The sequence below is a fragment of the Dipodomys merriami genome, unplaced genomic scaffold (genome assembly GCF_024711535.1).
Source record: "Dipodomys merriami isolate MVZ:Mamm:240054 unplaced genomic scaffold, mDipMer1.0.p SCAF_308, whole genome shotgun sequence".
Lineage (NCBI taxonomy): Eukaryota > Metazoa > Chordata > Mammalia > Rodentia > Heteromyidae > Dipodomys > Dipodomys merriami.
This window is the reverse complement of record NW_027204582.1, coordinates 1,080,451-1,089,122: the sequence shown is the minus strand read 5'-3', so window position 1 is coordinate 1,089,122 and position 8,672 is coordinate 1,080,451. Positions and strand designations below refer to the sequence as shown.

The window sequence follows — 8,672 nt, the reverse complement described above, 5'->3', positions numbered from 1 at the left end:
GGTCAAATGCACATAGCTTAAGACATTTTCTGATAATCCCGGACATATATTAGCTATTGAAAATAAGAGAAACCATGGGACCTATATTTCTTTGGAGTTGGCTTACTTCACTTAAAAATTTTTTTCCAAATCTTTCCATTTCCTAACAAATTGGGCAATGTCATTCTTTCTGATGGAGGCAGAGCATGCAATTGTATATATTTACCAGGTTTTCTTGATCCATTCATCTACTGAGGGGCATCTGGGTTGGTTCCATATCTTAGCTATGGTAAATAATGCTGCAATAAACATAGTTGTGCTGGTAGTTTTAGTATGGTCTTATTTGTGATCCTTTGGGTAAATGAACAAAAGTGGGATTGCTGGGTCATAGGGGAGCTTTATGTGGAGTCATTTGAGGAAACTCCATACTGCTTTCCAAAGTGGTTGAAGACTTTTACACTCCCACCAAGAATGCAGTAGGGTTCCCTGGTGGCCCCATCCCCTCCAGCATTTGTTGTTGTAAAAATATGGATTGCTTCACTCATTTTCGAGTCATCCTTGAGCAGGGGCCATGCTAATCTTCTCTGTATCATTCCGATGTTAGTGTATAGGCTGCCAGATTAAGCACAGAACATTTTTTATATAGAAGGTGTAATTTATTTTCTTAGTCAATTCCACAAAAATGTAAGTTCAAAAGAATTGTCATGAAATTTTAGAATCATGCATTTCTTACATAAGCACACATTTTTGATGTTGGCATAATTTGTGGAGGGGAAGGGGAAAATGTTTAAATAGGGATACAAGTAGACCCATTGCAACAATGAAAGGAACTTTACAACTTTGGTATCTCTACAACTGCCATACCTGCAGATTGTAACTTGATTGCTTCTTTTGAGGTAAGTATCACTATGCCTGGGTCTGCTTGGACTGTGGTCCTCCTAACACAAGCGAAACACATAGCACCCATCAAATGGTTAGAGTTTCTGAAACTTCTTTTTTTTTTTTTTTTGGTCTGGGCTTGCCTGGAACTGAAATTCTCTAATCTCTGTTTTCTAAGTAGATAATATTACAGGTTTGAGCCACTTTATCCAGTAAAAGTATACAATTTCAAGATATCTTGATATTGCCTATATTTGTGCTTAACATATATAGCTAACCTTAATTTTCTCCCTCTTTTGTTTAGTACTCTGAGTTGAAAACGTTGACTTTCTTGATATACATGGCTTTGTTTTGGGTGGAATCCCATCACAATCCAAAAAAATCTTCCAAAAAGTTTATGTTAAGAATCATGGAAAAGAAGGCTTCAGGTTGGAAAGAAAACACTGATCCTTAACTTATAATTGCAGTATATTTATAGTGTTAGTCAATACTTTCTGAAGTATGAGAAGAGAAGGAAGACAGAAATGTGAAAGATGTCAGGTCTCTGTGGAATTTCTGTAGTTGTCACTTCATGTTATATTCTTCCTTAAAACTTGCTTTATTAAAAGCCTCTGGGTGGATATTAGTTGGACTGATTGGTAACCTTACCCAAGAAATGAAGCTGATTTTAGAAGGCTGATGATTTGGTAAATAAAGGAATGATGAAAATGAGAACAGATATTGTCACAGAATGAGCCGACAAGGTTCATTGCTGAACAGCAAAACAAAGCAGTTTCAAGTCCGATGATGCACATTGGAACATATATAGATAGATATATATATGTATACATATACAAACATACGTGAAAAAGTATATATGCAGTAGAATACAGAGAAAGTTTGTGTGACAAGTATTAAACTATATCAAACTGGTTGCAGGAAAGGTCCAGTAAAATATCAATAGTTTAGCATAGATTTTGCATAGATTTCTAAAGGATGAAAATTCTTCCCTCATTTTATACTTTACAAATATCCTTAGTATATTTTAAGTTTTTTATATTGTAGTTGGAACATGTATATAATGCTGAGAATTGGAATTACATAAAGTATGCAACATGAATAGGCCAGCCAGAATAGGAAAGTTCATTAGATTCTTATTTCCAATTAACCACCAGGAGAAAAGGAGTTCCAGTTCAGATTTTATGTAGAGCACTGGCCTTGAACACAAAACGACCAGTCAGGCCATGAGTTTAAGCCCTAAGATCTACAGAAACAAAAACACAAAATATAACTTGGAGTTAGATATTTTATAATGAAGCATTTTTTATATACTCTACATTGTTAGAAAGACTAGATTTCTGTGTTAGCTTTATAACCTACCATAGTAAATGATATTGTCCATTTATTAAACAGAAAGGCTTACTCAGATTTATAAGTTTGAAGGTTTCAGTGTATGTTCAGTCGGTTTTATTGTTTTGGTGGCCTGTGACAAGACAATGTCAAGGTGAGGAGTATGACAAAAAGAAATGTTTTTGACCTAGAATGATTAAAAGAGAAAAGAAGAAAGAAGATGAGAGTGCATGTTCTCATAGGTTTTATTCTGAAGAACTTAATCTCCAGAAGAACTATTCAGGTATTCTCCACAGTCTGGGAGGAAATGGAAAGTCATTTTTCTTTAACACATAGGTCTTTCTGGGGCATTGTAAATTCAAATGGCAACATCTTCACCAATGATAATGATTTGTCCAGGGGTGGAAGCAACTAGATATTGCTATAAATTCCAATCAGATCCTTTTTCTTCTCATACCATGAAAGCCTGCCACAATTCCCAATCAAATCCCATCAAAGATTCAAACATTAATGCTGTCCCAAAAGTTCTGTATGCAAACCCAGGTACATTCACTTCATTTAAGACGGCAATAGTATATGAAAATTTTAAGTCTTCCATAGAAAAAAATTCATATTAAGTGAAGTAAGCCGGTACCAAAGAAACTTAGGTCTCATGGTTTCCCTTATTTGCAATAACTAGTATTTGTCTGAGTCAAGCAGAAAAGGTCAGATAAGTTGATTTTAGGGAAGTGAACCCTAATATATGTATTCAAATTTTTTTTCTTTCAGGTGATTGTTTCTACACATTTATAAGATTATTTCTTTGTTGCTTTGTATGTCCCTCCCCCATGGTATAACCCTGCTTTCACTGTATTTGAGGTTGGTATAATTTGTGGAAGGGAAGGAAAAAAAACAAATCGTTTAAATAGGGGTACAGTTGGATCCTTTGGAACAATGAGATGTACAAGTCGTTATATGGAAAAACGAACTTTACAACTTTGGTGGGGGCGGGGAGGAGGATTGCGTGGAGGGGGAGGGGGTGGAAGGATGGGAAGGGAAGGGATGGGAAGGGGGAACCAAGGAGGAGGCTACAATGCTTGATAAGAAATGCACTCATGGACTAGGAAGGTGGCTCAGTGGTAGAGCGCTTGCCTTGCATACTCAAGGCCCTGGGTTCGATTCGTCAGCACCACATAAGCAAAAAGAAAAAAGCCAGAAGTGGTGCTTTGGCTCAAGTGGTAGAGCACTAGCCTTGAGCTGAAGAGCTGAGGGACAGCACCCAGGCCCCAAGACCAGACCCCCCCCAAAAAAAAAGAAAGAAAAAGAATAAAAAGAAATGTACTCATTATCTTGCCCATGTAATTGTAACCCCTCTGTACAGCGTTTTCACTATAAAAAAAAAGAAAATTTTAAGTCTTCCAATTACGTTGTCACCAAGGAAACAATTACAATATTTCCTTAAAAAATATCTAGATTGTAGAACACTTTAATCAGAAAATTGAAGGAGTATCCATTATAGGATTTAATTTAAATATTTAGTCACTGAAATGGATATTCTATATCCACAACTTAGAGCCCTTTCAAAATACATAATTACAAACCTCATCCATTACCATCTTCCGTGAAGACAGTCCTGGCTGAAAACAAACCAAATGTGGTAAACCAATTAAAATGTATGCCATTGTCAAATGCTGTTGTTTTAAAGCATGGAAGTGACAGCACAATTAATGCCAGTGAACAGCTGGTTCTAAGGAGTTTGGAAAGTGATTACTTTGTACTCTAGGTGGAAAAATCCACAGATGTTTCCGATTGTGCTTCGTTTTGGCATTTGTAAGATATATTTTGGAAAGCACAATGAATGAAAGCATGTTGTTTTATAAAGATTTGCTGGCTGACAAACTAGGGAAAGAAAACTTATTGAAATGTTTCAAATGAGAAGACAGACAACAGAGTGTGTAAAATGTGGTATGCAGCTTTAAATACAGACTGAAGCAAACCAAAGAATGGGAAAAAATTTTTCCTTAAATGCTTTCTGGGTATATTGTGCTATACACTATAATGATGAAATGATCATTTCTTTGGAAAAGTCATGAAAAAACACTGTCACCTGTTGAATTTCTTTATAAAGTGAATCTTAAATGACAAGAATGAAGAAATTTAAATATGTTAATAAAACATTATCAAGTATTACTTTAATTTTTGATTAAAAGTTAAATCAAACTGACAGACTATTAGTCCATTAAGATTAATGTTTCCTGTCATATGTTATTTTCTTTTTGTTCCTCTTTTATGGGTGGTGATTTTTTTTTCAGAAAATTTATGCTGTCATAGAATCAGAAAGTTTTTTTTTATTAAATTAAGACAATAGTAGGCTCATTTTATGCCAAACCAAAATATAAACACCAAAAACATTTTTCACTAAAAAAACACTCAAAAAATCATGAGGTTTTGGGGGAAGATGGAGGAGGAGAAGCTGGAGGGTAAACAAGCTCTTACATAGAAAGCAGTTTAAATGTTCCAGTCACACCAAGTGTGCCATCACAGTACAGAGAGTTTGGCCAAAGATGGAAAATCCAGGCAAGATGACAGATCTGAGCACTTGCCAGTAGCCACAGCTGAGGTGGCAGTAGGTACAGCGCCAGTGGCTATAGCCACCATACCTACAGAGAGAGTCCATGACAAAGGCCCCAGATGTGGCTGGTGAGCAGATTCTACTCAACACCAGCAAGAACTGACAAGGAGCAGATATCTTCATCCTGCAGATCACAGACCAGAGATGACCCAGAAACCAACACTCTTACATGAGTAGAATCCTGACATCCTTACTCCTTCTCAGGGATCAGAGGAGGGAAGGCCGCCCCTCCCCCACTACCAGAGATCTCCATCTATGTTACTGACCTCCCCAGGGCTGAGCAGCTAGCTCCAATTCAGGCCTTGGAAGAAAACAAAAGAGTCATTTAGTAGGTCACAGGAAGTAGACATGACCTGTCAGGCTCAGCTCCACACAGGGAAATGTCACCCCACCAAGCCAGTGGAGCCTCTGTGGAGTGATGTCCTTCACATGGTAAACAGAGCCAGAGGCTGCCCCTCCCTACAACAGCCTAGACAAACAATTGAAACTAAGAAAAAAAAACCAAAATCCCTGAGAATGGGTTCCATGAGTGTTTCAGGAGTTGCCCCTCAGGGAAAAGCTACCATTTTCTGAAAGGCCCCACTCCTACCTCATCACGGCATTTACATACTGGAGGAAACTGCCATCTCCCTCTTTGGTGATATTCAAAACATATCTCCCTCCCACTGAATAGCCTGGGAAGAGGATCACAAAATCCTGGGTAAAGCAGAGCATTTTTCTGCCTGCACAAAAAAAACTGACTTAAGAAACCAGTCAAGCAAAATGAAAACTAAACACCACAAGCACACCAGAGACTCCACCAAGAGACAGGTTATAGACACAGGAGAGATACAGGGTCTTATCATCCCCCCCCCAAAAAAAAACCCAAATAAAAGAACTCTTCTTTTTAACCTTTTTTTCAATTTTTAAAAGTGTTTGATGTTAATTTTTTCTCATAATTTTTATTTTTGATGTGTGTGTGTGGGTTTAATCTCTTTTGACCTTTTGGTCCTCTTTTTATTGTTTTCATTTCTTTCTCTCTCTCTTTCTTTTTGTTTGACATAATTGCTGTTCTGCTCATCCCCAGATACATACCAGTGGTCAATTATTAGACCTTATCCCCCATTGTGTACATACTTAATCCTGAAATTTATTACTCGATTCAAAAAATCTTAGGCTTAATTTCTTTAATGGCAGTATTATCTCTTTATACCAGTATAATTTTCAATTAACTAATTTTAATTTTCTTTTATTTTTTATTTTTTCATGTTTCCTTTCTATCCCTCCTCTCCTCTCAACCTATCCTTTTCTTCTCTCCATATCATTTCTTTAAAGTTACATAATTTTTAAGTGTTTCACTTCTTAGATTTAAATTTTTGTTTATCCATTTTTTTTTATTTTTAAAAAATCTCTCTCCAATCATTCTGTACAATGCATTTCCCTCTCAGAGATTAGGACTTGGTTAAATTCACTCTTTTTTTCCACCAGATTTCTTTTTTTAAAAAAATTTTTTGGGGAGGGATCCAGTCGTGGGACCTGAACTCTGGGCCTGGGAGCTGTCCCTCAGCTCTTCAGCTCAAGGCTAGCACTCTACCACTTGAGCCACAGCGCCACTTCCAGCTTTTTTCTTTTTGCTTATGTGGTGCTGAGGAATCAAACCCAGGGCCTCAGGCATGCAAGGCAAGCACTCTACCACTGAGCCACCTTCCCAGCCCAAATTCACTCTTCTTTTACCTCTCCACATCCCTCTAATCCTATTTTTCTCCACAATTCTCCCTAAACCTAATAATTTCTGGTGTGTCAAATCCTTTTTGCTTTTATTACCCTATTAGTCCATGGTTGTTTGATGATGAATAGATTGTATCTGATGTACTAGATTGTATCTGCAGCCATTTTGACTGTGCAACTACAGGACTCCGGTTGATGCTTGCCTTAAAATAGTGGTCTAGCACAAAATTGGTTTACTTTCATACCAAATGGGCAGAACAAGCCAGAAAACACAAAAAAATGGCAAGTCTGGGTATGTGAATTCCCACTCATGATAATCAGGTGACAGAATATTAATGAATAATCCAGAAGAGACTACCCAAAAAGCTCTACAAGCCTTACTGGTATACATGGTGAATGAATAGATTGAAAGTTTGCAAAAGACTCAGTGTGAGCGAGATAGAGAGCGAGAGGGGGCAAACCAAAGATTAATACAGGAATCTTGTGAGCATGAGGAAGCTACTCAAAGATTAATACAGGAATTGCGTAAGCAGGTTAAAAACAGTCAAAGAGAAATACAGAAATTGCATGAGAAGGCTGAGATCAGTCAAAGAGAAAGACAGGAATTGCATGATTGTGAGGAAGCTGTTCAAAGAGTAATACAGGATTTGCGAGAGAAGGATGAGAATAGAGCAAGATCAATAAAGGCATTCATGGAATCCATGAGCAGACAGCTGAATGAATTAAGGGAGACCACAAAGGGAATGCTCAATGGAGCCCAAGAAAAGTAATGGGAGTCCAAGGAAACCATAACGAATCAACTAAGTGATTTGAGAAGAAACACTGACCACCAAATTAAGGAAGTAAAGTTCATACAAGACCTAAAACAAAGCTGCAACAAAGAATTTGAAGCCAGCAAAGCCAAACAATTAGAAGGAAAAGAAATAAAAAACTAAGTAGAAAGTCTGGACAGTTGGTTAGACCATGTAGAAGATCGGATCTCAGGAATTGAAGACAGCTTAGATATTATAGAGAAAGAATGTATAACTATCCAAGACAAATCCAAGAAATATGATAGATCTATTCAACATTTGGAAAGCACCATCAGAAGGCCTAATCTGAGGGTAATGGGTGTAGAGGAGCACCTAGAGACAGAAGTTAACGGTTTAGGAAATTTATTTCACAGAATCGTAGCAGAGAATTTCCCAAACATGCAAAAAGATAGGCCTATTCAGATACAAGCTTTTAGAACCACCAAACCAGACTGACAAAAGATACTTAAACATGTCCTACACATAGAAAACCAACAAGAGCACAATAAAGGCCAAGAAACACGATCCAAGGGAATTAAATTAGAACTCAACACTGAAAGCCACCAAAGAAAGTCCTGTAACACATGGAGGCTGAACAACACACAGTTGAATCACCAGTGGGTCATGGAAGAGATTAGAAAGGAAATGCAAATGCTCATGATAGTCCACAAAAATGAACACATAAATTACCAGCACCTCTGGGACACAGGAAATGCAGTACTCAGAGGCAATTTTATACCTCTGAGTTCCTACATCAACAAATTAGAGAGATCTGAAACCAACAATTAATGAGATATCTGAACCTCATTGAAAAAGAGCAACAAAATAAACCCCAATCCAGTAGATTGAAAGAAGTAATTAAAATTAAATCAGAATTAAACGAATTAGAATCCCAAAAAAAAAATAGAAAGAATCATCAAAACAAAGAGTTGGTTCTTCAAAAAAATTAACAAAAATTGACAAACGTTTAGCAAATCTTATCAGAAAAAGAAGAGCACACACAGAAATAAACAAACTCAGAGATGAGAATGGAAACATCACCACAGAAACAACCAAAAATCCAGAACATTATAAGGGAATACTTCTCAAATCTTCATGCTAATAAGTTTGAGAACCTGGTAGAAATGGACCTTTTCCTAGCAAATATTGACATGCCAAAACTAAACCAAGATGAGTTAAATCGAATTAACAGGCCCATATCATGCATTGAGATAGAAGCAGCAATAAGAGAACTCCGATCTAAGGACCAATGGATTACAGTGGAATTCTACAAGGCCTTCAAAGCAGAGCTCACACCAATACCCTCCAACTCTTTAATGAAATTGAAAGAGAAAGTGCACATGGAACTCATTCTATGAAGACATCCTAACCCTCAT

General features: G+C 37.0%; 1 non-coding gene across 1 annotated transcript; it reads right to left on the bottom strand.

The window, feature by feature from the left end:
- Positions 1-500: 500 nt before the first annotated feature.
- Positions 501-607, bottom strand: LOC138840969 (U6 spliceosomal RNA). Its single transcript, XR_011376284.1, has one exon. It is a non-coding gene; the product is annotated as a U6 spliceosomal RNA (small nuclear RNA).
- Positions 608-8,672: the final 8,065 nt, after the last annotated feature.